The sequence below is a fragment of the Myotis davidii genome, unplaced genomic scaffold (genome assembly GCF_000327345.1).
Source record: "Myotis davidii unplaced genomic scaffold, ASM32734v1 scaffold327, whole genome shotgun sequence".
NCBI lineage: Eukaryota > Metazoa > Chordata > Mammalia > Chiroptera > Vespertilionidae > Myotis > Myotis davidii.
Genome location: NW_006298628.1, coordinates 4,517,120 through 4,517,403, shown reverse-complemented (window position 1 = coordinate 4,517,403; position 284 = coordinate 4,517,120).

The following is a 284-nucleotide window of genomic DNA, read 5'->3' as shown; positions in this document are numbered from 1 at the left end:
CGCCCTGCTGGGCTCCGGAGCCGAGGCCCGGGCGCCGCGCAGGGGGAGGGTTAAAAACAACTCAATTAAAACATCGAAAACATTTGGGTTTGCATTTGGGGGAGGGCGGTGCTTAAAAAAAAAATCCGAGAAGAGCCACAGAATCCCGAAGCAAAACCGAACCCAAACCCTTCCCTGCTGATCATTTTGTTGGAAATCAGGAAAATCTCTCAGACAGTTCTCCCTGGGCGCCGCCGCCCAGCAGCTCCCCCGGCCGGCCCGGCCCGGACACCCCTTCCCCACCT